The following is a 21817-nucleotide window of genomic DNA, read 5'->3' on the forward strand; positions in this document are numbered from 1 at the left end:
CACTGATTACCATTTTAAAAATCATGTACTGAGTTCTTATAAATGCAATTTTCCTTTTGGTAACATCAAGGAAATACTTTGTAATATTCCAAACAACTAATTTCAGAAAGTTGTACTTTTGAAATGCAGTGTTCAAAAAATGAGAGATTATATTCTCATAATAGAAGAGGACTGTACAGGTAAAATGCTTTTTGTTTCTTTATGCAAATTATTTTTTATGTTTTCCACAGAGGAACTCATGATTTCACATGGACTAGCCTTGTGCTTCTACTAATACTTGTACTCGATTTCCAAATCTAATCTCTAGCCCTAACCTCTTTCCTTCCCTGCAATCTCACACTTCCTCCTGCATTCAGGACATCTCTAACTGGATGCACCGCTGACACCTCAAGTTAAACATGTCCAAAACTGAGCTCCCTATCTTCCCACCATTCCCCTATCCTTCCCCTGTTTTTTCCATCACCGTAGACAGTACCACTAATCTCCCTGTTTTACAAGCCCATAACCTTGGCAATGTCCTCAACTCATCTCTCCCATTCCACCCACATATTTGCTCTACCACCTGTCACCTCTACCTTCACAACATTGCTAAAATCCACCCTTTCCTCTCCATCCAAACTGCTCCCATGCGGAGCCCATGCTGATTTTGTTCTGACAATTTTAACACCTGTCTACGTTTTGCTTTGTTTTCTGTCTCCCCCTTCTAGACCGTGAGCCCATTGTTGGGTAGGGACCATCTCTATATGTTGCTGACTTGTATTTCCCAAGTTCTTAGTACAGTTCTCTGCACACAGTAGCGCTCAATAAATACGATTGAATGAACGAATGAATGAATCCAACTCCACCTGGATTACTGCATCTGCCTCCTCACTGACCTCCCAGCCTCCTGTCTCTCCCCAGCGTGGCTCAGTGGAAAGAGCCCGGGCTTTGGAGTCAGAGGTCACGGGTTTAAATCCTGGCTCTCCCAGTTGTCAGCTGTGCGACTTTGGGCAAGTCACTTGACTTCTCTGTGCCTCAGTTACCTCATCTGTAAAATGGGGATTAAGACTGTGATTCCCCCGTGGGACAACCTGATCACCTTGTAACCTCTCCAGCGCTTAGAACAGTGCTTTGCACATAGTAAGAGCTTAATAAATGCTATTATTATTTATTATTATTATTATTATTACCCACTCCAATCCATACTTCACTGTGTTGTGCGAATCATTTATCACCTCCATTCCTCATGAACCTCCAAGGCTACCCATCCACCTCCACATCAAAAAGAAACTCCTAACCAGCGGCTGGAAAATAGTCAGTTCACCACCTCCTAGCTCACCTCATTTATCTCCCATGGCAGTCCATCCTGCACACTCTGGTTCTCTAGTGCCAGCTTACTCACTGTGCCCCCATTCTCATCTATCTCACCACCAACCCCTTTCCCACATCCTCTCCCTAGGCTGGAATGCCCTTCGCCCCCATATATGCTAGACCACAACCCTCCCCACCTTCAGAGCATTACTAAAGTGACATTTCCTCCAAGAGGCCTTCCTGATTAAGCCCATTTTTCCCCAGTTCCCTCTCCTTTCAGTGTCGTCTCTGCACTTAGATCTCTGACCTTTGGGCTATTTGATATTTGCCCTACCCTCAACCCCACAGCACTGCTGTACATATCTTTAAATTATATATTATAAATTGCTTATTTATATTAATGTCTGTTTCCTTCTCCAAGCTTTTTTACTTAATGTCAAAAACGGAACTCCTTATCTTCCTACCCCAAACCCTGGGGTAGGAGGTAGGGCAGAGGGGGGATGGGAAGGAGGGGAGAAAAAAGGGGGCTCAATCTGGGAAGGCCTCCTGGAGAAGGTGAGCTCTCAGTAGGGCTTTGAAGGGAGGAAGAGACCTAGTTTGGCAGATGTGTGGAGGGAGGCACGTCACTCCCCTCCTCAAAAATTTCCAGTGGTTGCCTGTCGACCTACAAATCAAGCAAAAACTCCTCATTCTCGGCATCAAGGCTGTCCATCACCTCGCCCCCTCCTACCTCACCTCCCTTCTGTCCTTCTCCAGCCCGGCCCGCACCCTCCGCTCCTCTGCCGCTAACCTCCTCACTGTGCCTCGTTCTCGCCTGTCCCACCGTCGACCCCCGGCCCACATCCTTCCCCTGGCCTGGAATGCCCTCCCTCCACAAGTCCGCCAAGCTCTCTCTCTTCCTCCCTACAAAGCCCTACTGAGAGCTCACCTCCTCCAGGAGGCCTTCCCAGACTGAGGCCCCCATTTTACAGTTGTGAAAACTGGGGCACAGAGAAGTTAAGTGACCAGGGTCACACAGTATGCAATCTTCAGAGCTGAAATTAGAACCCAGCTCTTCTATCTCCCAGACCTGTGCTCTTTCCACTAGGCCACCTGGCTTCTAATCCAAGAAATCTTGGGTGAGGGAATTTGAGACAGAAATGAATCCATTTTTCCATGAGAAAAATTAATGAACTTTATTTGAGGAGATTGGCCTTTTAATATTAGCTACAGCAGTACCCCTTATTGTAATGCTTTTCTTTTAGTGCTCTCTCATGGGAGCACTAATTTTAAAGTGAGTATTTCTTACTGCCACCCCTCAGGGTTGCACCTGAAGAGATTCCAGTACTCTATCAGTCTCGACTATGGGAGGGAGAGTCAAGCAGAGGCATACCCATTCCATTCCTAGCTTGGGCAGTGACTAGCAAGGGGAAGGCAATCTGCTACAAGTCAAAACTCACCCATGCTGGGCAGCAGTGGCATGGGAGAGAGTAGAGGATGGAGACTCAGGTTTACGGGCCAGAAGGAGGCAATGGTAAACCGCTTCCGTATTTTTATCAAGAAAACTCTCTCGATACACTGCCAGAACGGTTGCAGATGGAGAGCGGGGCGCTCTGGGAGAGATGTGTCCATAGCGTCGCTCTGGGTTGGACACGACTCGTCAGCATAAGACAGCAACAACAATTTCTAACAGCCCACACTTTCAGGTGTCGGGCTTCAAAGTTGACGTAGATTTAAAGGCTTCCCTCCCTCTCCTCCTTGACTTTCAAAATGTTTTCATTGCCCGGATTTGAGTGATTCAAACCGATTTGAATTGAACATTCAGTAACAGATCTGTTAAAAAGGGGTAGTAAGTTAGCATAAAGTATCTTTTGCCGAGTAAGATGTCAGAGGTAACAGTGATCCATATATTAAGAACAAATACTTATTGTCATTGGTGCCCATTTACATTGATATTGGTCAGACTGTAAGCTCACTGTGGGTATTCATTCAATCGTATTTAGTGAGCACTTACTGTGTGCAGAGCACTGTACTAAGTGCTTGGCAAGTACAGTTAAGCAATGAAGAGAGACAATCCCTGCCCAGAACAGGCTTACAATCTAGAAATGGATCTACCAGCTCTCTTATACTGTACTCACCCAACTGCTTAGTTCAGTGTTCTGCATACAGTAAGTGCTCAATAAATACTATTGGTTGATTGATGAAACCATTGTGTTTTTTAATCACTATTTAAAACATGATTTTTCATCCATTTTTTGGATCTGGGGCAGGCATTTATGTATTTTCCATTATTTCTTGTAGTAAATAATACTTCATTTACTGTTCTTTTTCTGTATCATTCTATTTTCATAGACTAATTGGTGCTAACTAGGGCATAGCAGTACTTCCTTCTGGAAGGTGCTAAACTTGAAAAATATGTAAATATTAGAACTTCATGTTAAAAGGTAAGAAAAACAGACTTGACCTGAGCTAGAAAGCCATGGCCGTAATGAAGAAAAATGTTTTTATTTAATTGACATCAGTTGATTCTTAGATATCATGTCTTTGGCAGGGAACAAAATAAGAAACTGTTCTTACCAAGAAAATATCAGAGTGAAAATGTGTTATGCACCTTTGACTGGATCTTGAAAATCTGTAAATTATATAACAAACAAACAGTCTGTGAGCAAGTGATTATAATTACATCTAGTGGTATACTTGCCAGAATGTAATAATAGTGATAGCAGTAATGATAACAGTATTTGTTAAGCCCTTAATATGTGTCAAGCACTGTAGTGAGGTTTGGGGAAGTTACAAAATCTAGAGTTGGACACAATCTCTCTCCCAATGGAGTCACAATGTAATGAGCTGCATGGGAACTGGGGAGAACAGATATTTATTGAGCACTTACTACATGCAGAGGCCTTTGCTAAGTGCTTGGGAGAGAACAATATAATAATTAGCAGACACTTGACCTGACCATTATGAGCTTTCATACCATCATTTTAACAATCTTTAAAAAATTTGACTCCTCTTGGATGTTCTTCTGTTGCCATTGTTATGGTATTTGTTATGCACTTGCCATGTGTCAATCACTGTTCTAAGCACAAGAAGCTTATCAAGATCCTAGGATTATCCCATGAAGTTGTGATTGGCTGAGATTAAACTGACAGACTAGTGCAAGGCTGTTCAATAATAATAATAATAATAATAATAATTTATTAAGTGCTTACTATGTGCAAAGCACTGTCTGATCTACCCATCTAAACTCACGAATGCAAAAGGCACAGGGAAGCAAGAGCTAAAAAGAGGTGGCATTGTGAAGCAGCAGCAGTTAGGTATTAGAAGCAGCATAGCACAGTGGATAGAGCACGGGCCTGGGAGCGAGAAGGACCTGGGTTCTAATCCCGGCTCTGCCACTTGTCTGCTGTGTGGCCCTGGACAAGTAATTTCACTTTCCCGTGCCTCGGTAACCTCATCTGTAAAATGGCCATTTAGATTGTGAGCCCCAAGTGGGACAAGAGACTGTGTCCAATCCAATTTGCTTGTATCCACCCCAGCGCTTAGTACAGTGCCTGGCACATAGTGCTTAACAAATATTATAATTATTATTATCATTATGTCACATTCTTGAAGCAGAGCTGTCAGAAGAGTGTAACGCCAAGATGGAAAAGAAAAAAGTGTGCCAAGCTCGGGAAGCAAAATTGTGAAAGGACAACCAGGGACAGTCTTTTACATGGAAGTAATGGAAGAGGGGAGGTTGTTTTCTCCCTCTAAAATGTAAGCACCCTGTGGGCTGAGGACATGTCTACCAAATTTGTCATATTTTACTCACCCAAGCACTTAATATAGTGCTTTTCAAATAGAGCTAAAAAAAATGCCATTGATTCATTTCGAGTTGATAGTATCAGCCACATTTATACTCGGTAATGAAAACCCTATAGTCAGTAAGGACATACTCAAACCCAAAAAAGTGCTGTTTCTTCCTAATGCTCCGATTTCATCTCATTGTTTTGCACTTGAAGAACAACCCACATTTGACTTTCTCCAAATATTTTATAGACAAGTATCATTGTCCATACTTTGGCACATGGAAACGGAGGTTAAGACATGCCTGTGAGCAATAGCAGCTTGACCGCCTTGTGAAATCTGAACTGTCAATTTCTATATGTTCTTGTATTTCATGTTTGAAATTCTATATCACAGTCCCCGTGTGTGATGATCCCAGAAAATCCCATTCCTTTAATTGCTAGTAGGCTTTGATCCAGAAGAGGGGACACTGCACTCCCCCCCTGCAGTACAAATCCATAGGCTCAGCAGCAGCTCATTGCAGCCCGATATAGTGAAGAAATAAGAAATTATAAAGCTTTTGTGCACAGAAGTGAAAAAGAGCCATGCATGGCTCGCAAGCCATAGTTTGGCCACTTCTGAATATAGGGTCAAGAACGCTTTGGAAAATTTCTCACGTGAGTGGTCCAAAATGAGTTCTCAGAAGGAAAAGTAGAGACAGAAAAGTTGGGGTGTTACTAATGTACTAATATACTACTATTGTTCACCACAAGGAGCTCCTTAAGGGCAGGGAACCCTATTGGACTTTTACTGTGTTTAGGGTACTGCATTAAGCACTTGGGAGAGTAAACTATAATAAATACCACTGATAGGAAAATCACTGGTTCATGATTTGTGGGGGGTTTTAATGGCATATGTTGAGCACTTACTCTGTGCCAGGCACTGGACTAAGCTGCGGAGTAGGTTCAGATAATCAGGTTGGACACACCTCGTGTACCACTTTGGGCTCCCAGTCTTAATCCCCATTTTACAGAGGAGGTCACTGACGCACGGAGAAGTAAAATGACCTGTCCAAGGTCACACAGCAGATTTGTGGTGGAACTGGAATTAGAACCCAGCTCCTTCTGACTGCCAGCCCATGTTCTATTCACTAGTCAATTCAAGCATCTCCAAGAATCTTGTTGCCACTGTCAGACATGGAATACCGAACTCGTCTGCCTCAATAATAGCATTTCTTGTGCTCACATACTTATTTTTGCAGCAGTATTTTGAATGAAAATTTGCACCATCCTGCTTTAGCAATGAAATGGTACAGGCTGTTATGGGATAATCATACATATGGACTATGATCAAATTTAAAATATGGAAATCCATGAACATATGGAAATTGACTGCTCAGATTTAAATGGGCAAACACTGATGCCTTTGGGCATGTCTTTTATTCTCCATTTCCATGCATAAAAGAAGGGACGGTGACACTTGTTTGTAAAGAATTGAGAGAGTCAGATGTGACTTCCAATGTATGCACAGAAGATTAGCATTGTTTCATGAATGCACTCATATAAAATGTTTTATGCAGGCACTTTTTGATAAGTAGGATTGGTGACAGAATAAAAATGATGGAAAGCGATCTCTGAAATCAACAATGCTGAAAATATTTTTATGATTAAAGGGAAAAACGTGTCTCAGTGTTAGTAATGAAGCATAGCTTATTAGATCAGTTGTTGTGCGAATAGACTTTGAACACAGTTTTAGCACTTCTTCCTAATACTGCAGCCCCATATTTCTGTCATCATATTATTCATATCCTCATGAACATGGAGGAGGGAGTAACTCCCGTCTGTACCCAATCTCCTAGCCTACTTCCTGATAGATTTAGCCTAGCAGAAGGCCACAGTTGCTTCCTGTCTTATGGCAAGCTTCATGGCCCCTGGTGGAATCAAATGCTGGAATTTACTATTCCACTGGAAGTTACTATGTGCAGAGCATTGTACTAAGCACTTGGAAAAATACAGTACAACTGAATTAGTGGACATATTCCCTGCCCACAACGAGCTTGCAGTTCAAGAGCTCTCTCCTGCTCCTTTTGGAGAAGTTCAGGAGATTCCTGGTGTTAAGCAGAATTAACGGGTATCATTTAAGTGAGTGACCGAAGCTACCTTGCCCATTCAGCCTCCTCCCAAGCGAGAGGCCGGGAACTTGTCTAACAACTGTCTCCCAAGTGCTTAGTACAATGATCTGCTCACAGTAAGAGCTTAATAAATGCCACTGATTGTTTCATTTGAGATGTGTTTGGAAGCTGATCTTGCCAGTAGCAGCAACCACATCAATCAATCAGTCGTATTTATTGAGCACCTACTATGTGAAGAACACAAAACTAAGCACTTAGGAGAGTAGAATGCACCAGAATTAGCAGATACAGTCCCTGACCATAATGAGCTTATAGTCTAAAGGGGGAAATAAGTACTGACTCTGACACTGTTCTACACGCTGGGGTAGATGCAAAGTAATAAGATTGGACACAGTCCATTTCCCAAATGGGGCTCACAGTCTTAATCACCATCTTACAAATGAGGTAGCTGAAGCAACGAGAAGTAAAGTGACTTGCCCAAGGTCACACAGCAGACAAGTGGCAGGGCTTGGATTAGAACCCAGGTCCTTCTTACTCCCAGGCCTATGTTTTATCGACTAGGCTACACTCCTTCTTGGACCTGATTTAAGTGGCGACTACAAAAGGGAGCCACGTTTGTGTTTTCCTGTCTAATTACATGATAGTGTCTATAAAGCAAATGGGGAAGGTCAGTCGATCCTATTTACTGAGCGCTTCCTGTGGGCAGCGCACTTTATTATGCAATTGGGAGAGTACAATGTAACAGACAAATTCCCTGCCCACAAAGAGTTTACAGTCTAGAGGTCATTTCTGCTGGCACATATCGTAGTATATTTTTTCTATACATTTTTGTTCTCCATTTGTTTTTCTTTGATGTCTTATGCTATTTGTTAAGAGCTTCCTCTGTGCCAGGCACTGCATTGAGTGCTGGGGTAGATAAAAGCTAATCAGATTGGATAATTTGTTTTCACACTGATCTATCAGAGAAACAGGGGGATGTTGGAGTCTGGTGTAACTAAGCCTCCATGGGATCATTCTTATATCCTTTGGCTGGGTGGAGTGGATCATGTTTTTGTTTTTGATATAGTCAGGGATAGACTCTTACACGATGCTGCCTTCCCAATCTCATAATATTTATCGTTTCACTTGTCTCCAAGATCAGTTCGAGCTTGCTCTGCTGAATTTACTGAGTTATGGATTTTGATATTTCTTTGGCATTTTCCTATGGGAACTGGGGTTGAGACAGGGGATGTTGAGGACTGGGATGAGTTCAGTCTCTTTCTAGTAGTTCATGTGCTCTTAATAAAATGTTCAATACTTTGTCGTATCTTGGATCACAAGGTACAAGAGATCACGAGAACCAGTGTGACTTAGTGGAAAGAGCCCGGGCTTGGGAGTCAGAGGACATGGGTTCTAAGCCCAGCTACGCCACTTGTCTGCTAGGTGACCTTGGGCAGGTCACTTAAATTATCTGTGCCCCGGTTACCTCATCTGTAAAATGAGGATTAAGACTGTGAGCCCCATGTGGGACAATCTGATTACCCTGTATTTACTCCACTGCTTAGAACAGTACTTGGCACATAGTAAGCACTTAAATGCCATAATTATTATTATTATTATTTTGAAAGGATCCTTCCTGATTTAGCTAAACCCTAAAGAATACATAAATTACGTACAGGTGGACTGAAATATGCTGGGCTATAATACCCATTTTCCTTAGGCTCATACTGTTCCCTGTTGTTTCTCTACCTCTCTAGACTGTAAGCTCATTGTGGACATGGAATGTGTCAGTTTACTGTTGTATTGTACTCTCCTAAGCTCTTAGTGCAGTGCTTTTCACACAGTAAGCACATATGTTTGGTTTTGTTCTCTGTCTCCCCCTTTTAGACTGTGAGCCCACGCTTGGGTAGGGACTGTCTCTATATGTTGCCAATTTGTACTACCCAAGCGCTTAGTACAGTCCTCTGCACATAGTAAGCGCTCAATAAATACGATTGATGATGATGATGATGATGATAAATACAATTGAATGAATGAATGAGTGGATCCAAGACTCTGTAATGCACTGCTTATTTTGTCACAGTGTGGGATTCCAGTAGAAGCTCCTTCTCTCACTCCAAAGCAAGCGTTGGGAATTCCTGGCTCCCAAGGCAGATACAACTCTTCTTGGGACCAAATGTGACTCTGAACATTGGAGCCCACTCAATGGGGTCCATTATCCCCATGGACTTGGCACCGTGACAGCAGTGCCATCTAATGATAACCTTCTCTCTAATGCTAACCTTCTCACTGTGCTTCGATCCCTACCATCTTGCCTCCGTTCCCTCACCCACATCCTGCCTCTGACCTGGAACACCCTACTGCCTCAAATCTGACAGACAGTTACTCTGCTCCCCACTTCAAAGCCTTAATGAAGGCACATCTCCTCTGGGAAGCTTTCCCTGATTAAGCACCCCCTTTCCTCTTCTCCCATTCTCTTCTGTATCACGCTGACTTACTCCCTTTGTTCTTCCACCCTCCCAGCCCCACAGCACTTATGTACATATCTGCAATATTTTATAATAGTAATAGTAATTATTATGGTATTTGTTAAGCACTTACTACGTGCCAGGCACTGTACTAAGCACTAGGGTGGATACTAGCAAATTGGACTGGACACAGTCCCTGTCCCAGGTGGGGATCACAGTCTCAAATTCCCATTTTACAGATGAGGTAACTGAGGCCCAGAGAAGTGAAGTGACTTGCCCAGTGTCACACAGCAGACAAGTTGCCGGGTCGGGATTGAAACCCAGGCCCTTCTGACTCCCAGAGCTGTGCTCTATCCAGGACACCATGCTGCTTCCCCATATTAATGCCTGTCTCCCCAGCTCTAGACTGTAAACTCTAGTGGGCAGGGAATGTGTCTGTGTATTGTTGTATTGTATCCTACCAAGCGCTTAGTACAGTGCTGTACCCACAGTAAGTGCTCAATAAATACAATTGAATGAATGAATTAACTCTGTCCCTGGAGCCAAAATCTAAACAGGAAGCCAGGCAGAATGTAGCTGTCCCATCCTACCCCTTTAACCCAGAAAGGGACTGAAGGTAAATAATAATAATTATAATGATGGCATTTGTTAATCGCTTACTATGTGCCAAGCACTTTTCTAAGCGCTGGGATAGACACAGAGTAATCAGGTTGTCCCAGCTGGGGCTCACAGTCTTAATCCCCATTTTTCAGATGAGGTAAATGAGGCCCAGAGAAGTTAAGTGACTTGCCCAAAGTCACACAGCTGACAAGTGCTGGGGCTGGGATTAGAACCCATGAGCTCTGACTAATTCATTCATTCATTCAATCGTATTTATTGAGCGCTTACTGTGTACAGAGCACTATACTAAGCCCTTGGGAAGTACAAGTCAGTAACATATAGAGACGGTCCCTACCCAACAGGCTCACAGTCTTGAAGGGGAGACAGACAACAAAACAAAATTTGTAGACAGGTGTCAAAATCTTTAGAACAAATAAAATTGAAGCTATATGCACATCATTAACAAAATAAATAGTAAATATGTACAAGTAATAAATAGAGTAATAAATCTGTACAAATATATATACAGGGTGCTGTGGGGAGGGGAAGGAGGTAGGGCCGGGAGGATGGGGAGGAGGAGAGGAAAAAAGGGGCTCAGTCTGGGAAGGCCTCCTGGAGGAGGTGACTCCCAAGCCCCGGCTCTTTCCATTAAGCTACGCTGCTTTTCTACCAAAGTGACAGCTCCACTTTTTGCTTTCTGCCTATAAGAACACAAAGAAAAGATAGAAACATAGTGAGTAGGTTAGTGTTAGAGCAAAGTATGCCGCCTGGGTTGTAGGGAACAAGCATAGGTAGGAGGGAAAGATCTAATTAACGACTTTAAAGGGGATGCAGGTTGTTTTAAAAATATTAGAAAGTCAGTTTTTACAAGACCCAAGAAATGTCAACATAAATAAGAGAAATAGATAACCCAAGAACAATAAACTCCAGGTTTTGACAGGTTTGGAAACAGTTCTGAGAATCAGCCAAGTCAGCTGTTTTGTATACTTAGGCCCAACTGTTGATGATGATAATAATAATAATAATAATAGTGATGGCATTTGTTAAGTGATTACTATGAGAAGCAGCCTGGTCTAGTGGATAGAGCAAGGACCTGGGCTCTATTTCCGGCTCCAACACTTGTTGGCTGTGTGACCTTAAGCAAGTCACTTCACTCTTCTGAGCCTCAGTTACCACATTTATAAAATTGGGATTAAGACTGTGAGCCCTATTTGGGGCATGGATAATGTCCAACCTGATTGGTTTGTATCTGCCCCAGTGCTTAGTAGAGTGCCTGACAAATAGTAGTGTTTAACAGATATCATTTGTGCCAATCACTGAGCTCAGCGCTGGGGTATCTACAAGATAGATTGGACACCGTCCCTGTCCTCCGCTCGTTAAGCGCTCACTACTTTGTTGTTAATCCTATTTATTGAACACTTGCCGCGCGCCAAGCACCGTAATCATTATAATGGTATTTGTTAAGCACTCACTACGTGCCAGGCACTGGGCTAAGCGCTTGGGTGGATAATAATAAATAATATAATAATGGCATTTGTTAAGCACTCACTATGTGCCAGGCACTGTACTAAGCGCTTCGGTGGATAATAATAAATAATATAATAATAATAATAATGGCATTTGTTAAGCACTCACTATGTGCCAGGCACTGTACTAAGCACTTGGGTGTGTAATAATAAACAATAATAATAATATTGGTATTTGTTAAGCACTCACTACGTGCCAGGCACTGTACTAAGCGCTTGGGTGTGTAATAATAAATAATATAATAATAACAATGGCATTTGTTAAGCACTCACTATGTGCCAGGCACTGTACTAAGCGCTTGGGTGGATAATAATAAATAATAATAATGGTATTTGTTAAGCACTCACTATGTGCCAGGCACTGTACTAAGTGCTTGGGTGGGTAATAATAAATTATCGTACATATTTATTACTCTATTTTACTTGTGCATATCTATTCTATTTATTTTATTTTGTTAGTATGTTTGGTTTTGTTCTCTGTCTCCCCCTTTTAGACTGTGAGCCCACTGTTGGGTAGGGACTGTCTCTATAGGTTGCCAACTTGTACTTCCCAAGTGCTTAGTACAGTGCTCTGCACACAGTAAGTGCTCAATAAATACGATTGATTGATTGATTGATTGGAGAGCTTAGGGGAGGATTTGATCCTACAATAGAGTACATACAACCAACAATTTTGTAATGTGGGAGGTTGTGTTGTTAGTCTTATTGGACGCTCACTGTGTGCAGAGCACTGTACTAAGCACTTGGGAAAGTACATTATAACAATAGAACAAACACACCCCTGCCCACAGTGAGCTTCCAGTCTAGAGGGGGGAGACAGACATTAGTGTAAATTAATATTGTATTCAAGTGTTCAGATACAACCCTGCACTAGGGGAAAACTGGTGGTGTTACCCTGACCCATTCTTATGCTGTGCACATACACAAAAATTACTTATATGGAAAAATCTATCAAGATACAGATGTTGCCTAATTTCCCAACACTGTTACAGCCCAAACACAAGGTGAAAATATGTTTTTTGCCAGTACTGAATGGGTGATAATCAGGGTTTTTTTTCCTGTTTTTTTTTTAGTATACAAATATAATATTCTATAGACCAAATTCCTGATTACCTTTTAGGAGTGATGAAAATAGTAAAGCAAGTGGTAATTTTAAGATGGAAAGTTCAGGAAATAGGAAGGAAAAATGCTATAAAATATACGGGAGATCAGTTTCTCATAATTACAGCACAGGAGCTTGTGCATGATATTATACATCTGCTTTCGACACTGGAATACATATCAGTGACCTCAGGATTATGGTGGCAGTCTAATTTTCTTTTCTGCATTATTATTGTTTATCATGAACTTTCCTTGTCCGTTGCTGGGGCTTTCACAAGAACAACATGAATAAGAAACATCCAGAGAGCACATTGGGGAAGAATATTTGGTTGTGGACTTTGAACAAATGACCGATTAATATATAGAACCAATTTACCCAACAAGATTTTCACACTTTTCTATTACTCTATGAGATGGCATTTAATGAAGATGAATTCTCTTTTTTTTTTTTTTTACCTAGGTTGTTTTTTCTTTCATTAAATACATCTGTTTTTGCAGCACACAGAGTGGATGCACATTGTCATTTGAGAAAGTCATATTTTGAGACTTCAATTTTTCCCCATAATTTACCCTGAAGCCGTGGAGTATTTCTTCAGTCACTCTATGTTTTTCAACTTTGTGCATTCTTCTCCTAGCAGTTCTATTCCAGAATATGTTTTCTGTTGCTCTGTTAAACTACGCTCTTTTCAGCTGATATTTTAATATTGGACCGGGCATGAGAAGTAAATTGCATGTAATGGAATAACGCCTTCCTCATAATAGGGTTTGAATTGATATATGCCCCCTGCCTAATAGAAAGAATATACCATTAGAATTATTTTCCAGCATGAATGTGCATTGTCTTAGATTTGAAATTAGTTTGGTGAACTGATTACATTTGAATCATCTAGAGTACTCTTTCACTTGGGTCAGTGGGCTGGGGAACTATAGGGAATGTATTCAGGATCAGGAAGAATAACGGCTGTGAGTGTCGGGATAGCATGACATCCCATTCCCGAGAAAATATGTCCTGCTACGTGAAAAAGAAATGTTTAAAGAAAGCTCAAGAATCTGGAATAACTAAGAGGAGATAGTTTGGCATTTTTCAGAGGCTTTCCTGCTCATGGTTCTCATGTTTCAGTGCCCTTTAAAATGTTACCAAGTCTTCTAGAGGGAAACTATATCCCTGGTTATTTGCAGGAACAGAAGTTGCTACCAAGGGAGGGTTGGGGGCGGTGCGGGTGGTCAGTGCCAACTTGTACTTCCCAAGCACTTAGTACAGTGCTCTGCACACAGTAAACGATCAATAAATACGATTGAATGAATGAATGCTAGAAGGTGTTGCGTTTATCCAAAAAAAAAAAAATTCCCCTAGCAATTTCTTCTATCCATGAAAAAAGTACCCGGTCTAAAAATGTTTTGAGTCCTAGAATTTTACCAGATCCTGGTATTGTACATAAGCATGTTGTTGCCGACTTGTACTCCACAAGCGTTTAGTACAGTGCTCTGCACACAGGAAGCGCTCAATAAATACGATTGAATGAATGAATGAATGAATGAAAGCATGCACATTCCCAAGCAATTTTATTGGAACAGTGAAAATACATTATATGTAGTGTTCTTTCGTGGTCTGGACCCCATCTAGAGATTCCCTTGTCTTGTCTTACGCTGTCATCTCCCACCCATAGCGACTCCAAGGACACATCTCTCCCAGAACGCCCCACCTCTATCTTGCCAATTGTTCTGGTAGTGTATCCATAGAGTTTTCTTGATAAAAATCCAAAAGTGTTTTACCAATGCCTCCTCCTGTGCAGACAACTTGAGTTTCTGCTCTTGACTCTCTCCCGTGCCGCTGCTGCCCAGCACAGAGGAGTTCTGACTTGTAGCAGATTGCTTTCCACTAGCAAGCCACTGCCCAAGCTAAGAATGGAATGGGTAGGTCTCTGCCTGACTCTCCCTCCCATAGCCGAGACTGGTAGAGTACTAAAAATTCTCCAGGTACAGTCCTGAAAGGTGAGAGATTCCCTAGGTTTAGACTAAACAGTACATTGTTTCCCCTGGGTTGGAGTAACAAATGCAAATGTGTAAAATAGCATTGACTAGAAACATTTTTTTTTAAGCAAACAGTAATTTGGGGATGAATGACAGATACAGTGGAATAGAAATGCGCAAAAGCACTGACTCACCTGCTTGCGCAGTTGAAACTAAAAGTTATAATTTGTGTTAATGCCCCTCAAACTGTTTTTCTTCCCTGGAAGATGTTGGGTTTTCTAGCATTTGAGTGCCAAATTAGTAAATGCATTTTAAACGTGAAAATGATACAAGATCGGATATAGCATACTCTGGAATGACTCACTGTATTGATATTGATATTTTCAACAGCTTCCTCCCACCATGTTGTCAGCTAATTGTGAACTGTTTATAGATATGTGATTTGCCCTTTGGGCTTCTCTCGCTGATCACAGTCCTATGGTGATGGTTTGATTCTCTCAGGATGCCCCCTCTCCTTCCTTTGCCAAGGGGAAATATAAAACTGAATTCTTCCTGATACTTGCTTTAGCTGAATACTCTCAATAGGCTGGACACTGATCGATTTTCAGAATATCCAATGCCCCTTGGCTAACTTGAAACTGAAGATTGCATGTGATTTGCAGGTTATACAACATTGAGTAGTGATAGTGTAGCAAACATTTTCTGGAAGTAAGCTCATACTCTAGACTGTAAGCTTGTCTTCTAGACTGTTAGCTCATTGTGGGCAGAGAAAATGTTTACCAACTTTGTTATATTGTACTCTCCCAAACAGTACAGTGCTCTGCATAGAGTAAGCATACAATAAATACGATCGGTTGATTGAAATGCACAAAACCTAGAGGAAGCCATAGAGGACATCCTCACTCTCTAATAATAATAATAATTGTATTTGGTAAGTGCTTATTTTGTGCCAGGCACAGTACTAAGTGCTGGGGTGGGTATAAGCAAATTGGGTTGGACATAGTCCCTGTCCCGTTTGGGGCTCACAGTCTTAATCCTCATTTTACAAATGAAGGAACTGAGGCACAGGGAAGTGAAGTGACTTGCCTAAGGCCACACAGCAAACCAGTGGTGGAGTTGGAATTAGAACCCATGACCTTCTGACTCTCAGACCTGTGCTTTATTCACTATGGCATGCTGCTTCCCCTATTAATGATAGTACTTGTTGAGCACTTACTATGTGCCGAGCACTGTTCTAAGCGCTGAGGTGGATACATGTTAATCAGGTCAGACACAATCCCCATCCCAGATGGGGCTTACACTCTTTTCCCCATTTTACAGATGAGGTAATTGAGGCCCAGAGAAGTGAAGCGACTTGTCCAGGGTCACACAGCAGACAAGGGGCGGAGTTGGGATTAGAACCCTGGTCCTTGTGACTCCATGCACTATCCACTTGGCCATGATGCTGCTTTAGAACCATTGAGCTCCTCTCCTTCCAGATCCTCATAAGAGAGGGAGACTGCTTCTGAATCTTAGGGCTCAGCAGCAGAAGCTGAGAGGATGTAATCTGGACATTCAAACAAAATATTCAGGACATAAAGACACCCGGTAACATTAATACTAAGCAGAGGAAAAGAGCAGCTGAAAACCATGTTCTTTGGGCTAAAACCTAATGACTGGCCACATTACATATCAGGATGATATCTCAACTTTCCTCTTGATGAAATTGATGTCCTTTTTATTTGCATATGAGCTCTTCAGTCTGTATAGTTTGGGCATTTTTTGTGTGTTTGTTTTGGTATTTGGTAAGGCTTACTATGTACCATGCGCTGTGCTAAGAGCTGGGGTAGAGACAAATTAATCAGGTTAGACACAGTCCATGTCCCATGTGGGACTCACAGGAATAATCCCTATTTTATGGCTGAGGTAACTGAGGCACAGAGAAATTAAGTGACTTGCCCAAGGACACGCAGCAGGCACGTGATGGAGTTTTGATTAGAACCCAAGTCCTTTGACTTCCAGGCCTGTGGTCTATCCACTAGGCCATGCTGCTTCTCAGTTCACTTGATCTTAAAAAAATGTGTCCAGCCTCATATACAACGTGCTAAGAATATTATCTATTGTTAAATTCTGATTTCTCGATGCATTAGTGTTTTCTTATCTTTAGTTTAGAATCTACTTTTTCCTCTCCATCCAACCAGTACCATGTTTATCCGAATTCTTTATCATTTTCCTCCTTGATTACTGAATCAGCCTACCCTCTTGCCTTCCAGCCTCCTGGTTTTCCCTACTACAGTCCATACTTCACCTTGCAGTCTGGATCAGTTTTCTAAGAAATGTTCAGTCCACAATTCCCCATGGATCAAAAGCCTCCAGTGATTGCCCATCCACCTTCACAACAAACAGGAACTTCTTACTGTTGGCTTTAAAGCATTCCATCAACTCTCCACCTCAACCTTACCTCACTGATCTCCTATTACACCCCAGACTGCACACTTCACTTCTTTAAAGCATCATGGAATAATAATAAGAAGAATAATAATAATAGTATTTGTTAAGCGCTTACTATGTACCAAGCACTGTTCTAAGTGCTGGAGTAGTTACAAGGTGATCAGGTTGCCCCACATGGGGCTCACAGTCTTCACCCCCATTTTACAGATGAGGGAACTGAGGCATAGAGAAGTTCAGTGACTTGCCCAAAGTCACACAGCTGATAAGGGACTGCAAGGCTCTGGCTCTGCAAGGAGGCAGGATTAGAACCCACAACCTCTGACTCCCAAGCCTGTGCTCTTTCCACTTAGCCAAGGAGCTCAGACCTGGGAGTCAGAGGACCTGGGTTCTAATCCTGGGTCTGACACCTACCTGCTCTGTCACATTGGGCAAGACACTTAGCTTCCCTAAGCTTCAGTTACTCAACTGTAAAATGGGGAATAAATACCTGTTTTCCCTCCTATTTTGACTGTGAACACCAAGTGGGACATGGACTGTGTCCAATCTGATTAACTTGTATCTACCTAGAGTTTAGAACAGTTTTTGATGCATAGTAAGCACTTAACAAATATAATAATAATAATAAAAACCTACTCTCTTTATGACTATCTCATCATTGTCACGGCCAACCCATTGCCTGTGTCCTCCCCCTGGCCTGGAATTTTCTCCTCTTTCATATTCAACAGACCACCACTCTCCCTACCTTCAAAGCCATCTTAAAATCACATCTCCTCCAAGAGACTTTCCTCAACCAATCTCTCATTTTCCCTACTTGTTCTCCCTTCTGTGTTGGATCCATACCCTAAACACTTGATACCCACATTCAGCTCCACCCCACTTAGATCCAGATCTTTTTCCTGGCCATTTTCAGTATTTGTCATTTATTTTAATGACTGTCACTCCATCTAGACTGTAGGCTCCTTTTAGGCAGGGATCATGTCCACCAACTCTATTGTACTGGACCCTCCCAAGCACTTAGTACGGCTCTCTAGACATAGTAAGCATTCGATAAAAACTATTGATTGTTCGATCGTTTCACCTAGGGTTGAATTATCTTAATACATTACTGAGTTATTGTGATCTTCAAGCCGATGGATATGAAGAGAGTTTTTGTATCTGAAAATATGACAATGTACTGTAAATTTAGCAGGTCAAATAGGAATTATATGGTCCTGATGATGTCTGAAGCTTATCTTTAAGGTTGCACTATATAAATAAGTCCTCATTTGGGCATATAAAATAGGCACGTAGCATGCATAGTTTGAGAGCATATTGACAATGTCTCGCATAAAGTGAACATTTGGGGGTGTGAAACAGAATTATGGAATTTTCAGTGAACGCTATTAGCTCAGTAATCCACAACAGTCATCCTTCAAAGCCATTACAGAATCACCTCTAATTATATGCATAGGGACCTCTTAAAACAGGCAGAGTTCAGTAAACTAGATAATCAAGTTGAAGACTGAAGAATCTTGCTGTGAGCTATCAGCCAAAATTTATCACAGTGCCATTTTTTTCCAGAGAGGCAATTTCCCTGATAATATGAATATTACCAAGGGATGTTTTGCATTCTGGGTTTTGGAGCCTACTGGATTATGTTTCACAGAATGGAACCAGAGCCTTGCAGTCCCTTCTCACAAATTGTGTTTTATCTGAGCATACTTTCCTAGTCAGTAGTCTTGAATACTAAAAAAAAAAACTTGGACCAGTTTTTGATAATGCCCATTTTTGATATGACGTGTAAGTAGTTTCTTTTTTTGTTTTTCATTTTGTTGGGAAAAACATACATGAAACCCAAAACACACATATTTTGTGCACTAATTTATCAGGTTATGCAATTAGTCTTTCAATGAATTGCATCTACACATAATGATTTGGTCATGCCAAGTGCAATCCTGCCAAGGGCCTGGAGTGTCTAATCACCACACAAGACAAATTTTACAGCTGCGTATGTTGCTCTTGTAAACTTTGGAACTTGCTGGGCTCTGAGATGGTGTCCTGTAAACCGCAGGCTGGGAAAGCTAAATCCAAGTCGCCCCTAACTGATAACTTCCCCAGCACTTAGAACAGTGTCTGACACACAGTAAGCGCTTAGCAAATACCATTTAAAAATGTTAATTTGAGAGTGCCTGAGGTCATCATACGTCATTTAGAGAATTAGGTAAATATGGTGCTCCCGGTCACCTTCGCTAGTGTAGTAAAGTAATTCCTGTGATTGAAAATGGTGGTCAACTAAAAACCAGACAAAAATCAAAAAACAAATTACTGTCAGATGGAAGTGCAGTTTTGGAAGGCTGAGTCTTGATAAATTGTCCTGACAGGAAAACTGCAGCTGGGCAGTGGTGAATCACTTGTTTTTAAAAGCAATCGGAAATATCATTTTTCTTTATAATTTTGCCTTCAAACACTTTCTGGATTCACTTCAGAAACTAGAGTTTATTGGGAAATACATTTTCAACGTGGCCCACATCATTTTTAAAGCAACTCTTGACCAACTCTCCTCCTGCTCCTCCATGCTAATGATATTTTTAAGAAATTTCCTAACAGCACGATGTCACTCAGTGTCTCTCTGGAGGCCATTTATATCTGTATGATGTAAGGACTCTGGTTAGGAACAAGGACTGGGGTATTAACAGAGTCAGGAAAAGTTAACAGCATGCAGAACCAATTATTGGTCTCTGATATTCAGGTTTGTGGAAATGAGTCAGGAGAAAAGAGGAAAGAAAAGAGAAGGAGGAGGCAAAAGTAAGAAGAAGTTAAAACCCATGGGGTTCTCCTGAGTGTCCTTGACCCAAGTAAGGTTTAGGGTGGTGTCCCAAGGACCTACACTAATGCTACCCATGCTCCAAATCTTGAGTCTACAAAACACAAAAGCAAAAATTCAAGGTTGGTGTCTTGCATAAAATTTGGGCTGGGCAACCAGTGCCCTCTGAATCAACTCTGAAGCAGTGTGATCTAGTGGATAGAGCACAAGCTTCGAAGTCAGAAGGCCTGGGCTCTAGTCTTGACTCTGCCGCTTCTTTGCTGTTTGACCTTGGACAAATTAGTTCACTTGTTTGGGTCTGTTACCTCATCTGTGAAATGGGGATTAAGACTGTGAACCCCATGTGGGACATGGACTGCATCCAAACTGATTAACTTGTATCTACTCCAGTGCTTAATACAGGGCCTGGTACATAGTAAGTATTTAACAAATACCTTAACCTCAGACCCATGCTCAATTACTCCAAGGGTGCTTCTGCTTTTTTGTATTCCTAGAGTTCACTGGGAATTTGGTGCATTCCCTTCTGAACGTTTTCTCTCTAACTTATTACCTTACTTGTATTGGCAGATTATGTGAAAACAGTCGACCAGATTCATGGTTTGGGTGTTTTTTTTCCCATTCTCTCCTTTCAAAGCCAAAGAATTCCTCCATAAATTTTGAAAGAAGCTCTGTCCCCAAAAGCAGGGCCAGATTCGGGTAGAAACTAAGATCAGTGATCGCCTCAGGGACCTCCCCTTGATTCATTGATGATGGTGGCCCCTTGGGACATTCAAGACGGCACCTGAACTATCAGCCTCATCAAGATGGTCTTGATGAAGATAGAGAAGCAGCGGGGCTTAGTGGAAAGAGCCCAGGCTTGGGAGTCAGAGGTAGTGGGTTCTAATCCCAGCTCTGCCACTTGTCATCTGTGTGACTTTGGGCAAGTCACTTCACTTCTTTTTGCCTCAGTTCCTTCATCTGCAAAATGGGGATGAAGACTGTGAGCTCCAAGTGGGACTACCGGATTACCTTGTAATTACCAGTGCTTAGAACAGTGCTTTGCACATAGTAAGCACTTAACAAATGCCACCTTTATAAGATAGTCACAAAACATGTGCAGAGTCTGTACCACCCAATACTTTGACATTGCACAAACATGTCAGTTGTTCTTGCTTCATTTTTCAGTGATACTCCCTCCTCTCTCATCCCTCCCAGTGTCCCCTGAAATGAAATGTCTCTGCCATGGTGTTCATTAGCTTTTAATTCTTTAAATTAGGTCCCATGAGATCAGGGAAGGTCATTTAGGTAGCAAGGGGCTGGAGAGTGGGCAGCGGTGGGCACCAGAGAGAAGAAATCACAGAAGCAGATTGGGAGGCAGGACGTAGAGATTGCGAAGACCTTGGCAGGATGAGCCCAGGGCAGCCGTGGGGAAAGATGCCGTGAGCCTCTGCCCCGGATTTTGACATTAAAGGATAAAGATGAGACTCCGTTATATGACCCGCACTGGTGGCTTGCATGCTTGAGATGCTTTCTATTCCCTAATTTTGGCAGATAGTTAACACATTGATGGTGACTGGAATATGCCATCTCTGGTAGAAAACAGGTAGCTTGGGTGGGACCAGTGAGAAAGGGAGGGCTCTCTCTCTCTAGATTGGGCAGGGAACGTGTCTACCAACTGTTATATTTTACTCTCCTAAACCCTTAGTACAGGGCTTTGCCCACAGTAAACACTCAATAAATACCATTGATTAATTGAGTGATCTCCATGCTCATCTCTCCTGCCCAGTTAATG

At 41.9% G+C, this 21817-nt stretch overlaps 1 protein-coding gene and 2 non-coding genes across 4 annotated transcripts in view; 2 read left to right on the forward strand and 1 right to left on the reverse strand.

Annotated features, from left to right (window-relative positions):
- The window catches only part of TENM1 (teneurin transmembrane protein 1), an 849492-nt gene that overhangs the window by 408471 nt on the left and 419204 nt on the right, over positions 1-21817 (forward strand). The gene's annotated exons all lie outside the window — the stretch shown is intronic.
- On the forward strand, positions 2582-2719 carry LOC119930292. Its single transcript, XR_005451773.1, has one exon. It is a non-coding gene; the product is annotated as a small nucleolar RNA SNORA7 (small nucleolar RNA).
- Positions 14700-14837, reverse strand: LOC119930221. The gene has a single exon (XR_005451708.1). It is a non-coding gene; the product is annotated as a small nucleolar RNA SNORA7 (small nucleolar RNA).

Source organism: Tachyglossus aculeatus, chromosome 6 (assembly GCF_015852505.1).
Source record: "Tachyglossus aculeatus isolate mTacAcu1 chromosome 6, mTacAcu1.pri, whole genome shotgun sequence".
NCBI classification, from domain to species: Eukaryota; Metazoa; Chordata; class Mammalia; order Monotremata; family Tachyglossidae; genus Tachyglossus; species Tachyglossus aculeatus.